This window comes from Trachymyrmex cornetzi, unplaced genomic scaffold, assembly GCF_001594075.2.
Source record: "Trachymyrmex cornetzi isolate Tcor2-1 unplaced genomic scaffold, Tcor1.1 scaffold657, whole genome shotgun sequence".
NCBI lineage: Eukaryota > Metazoa > Arthropoda > Insecta > Hymenoptera > Formicidae > Trachymyrmex > Trachymyrmex cornetzi.
In genome coordinates this window covers 121,504-121,760 of record NW_017299978.1, presented here as the reverse complement: position 1 = coordinate 121,760, position 257 = coordinate 121,504, and positions in this window count along the sequence as shown.

The window sequence follows — 257 nt, the reverse complement described above, 5'->3', positions numbered from 1 at the left end:
TGGCGTATTCTTTTGAACTTGCACTATTCAGTGCAACCCATGGAACTCGTCCAGTGTTGGTGTGAACTGAGTGCGCACTGGTGCGCACTAACTTTTGCTCAATCGAAAACGCTATATGTAATAGAGAACTCTGGTTGGTTCAATTTCTTATGCCTCATGTGTTATGCATTATGCAAGAGTCTGTGCTCCCCGCTTTAAGTGGGGAGAACAGACTCTTGCATAACACATGAGGCATAAGAAATTGAACCAACCAGAGT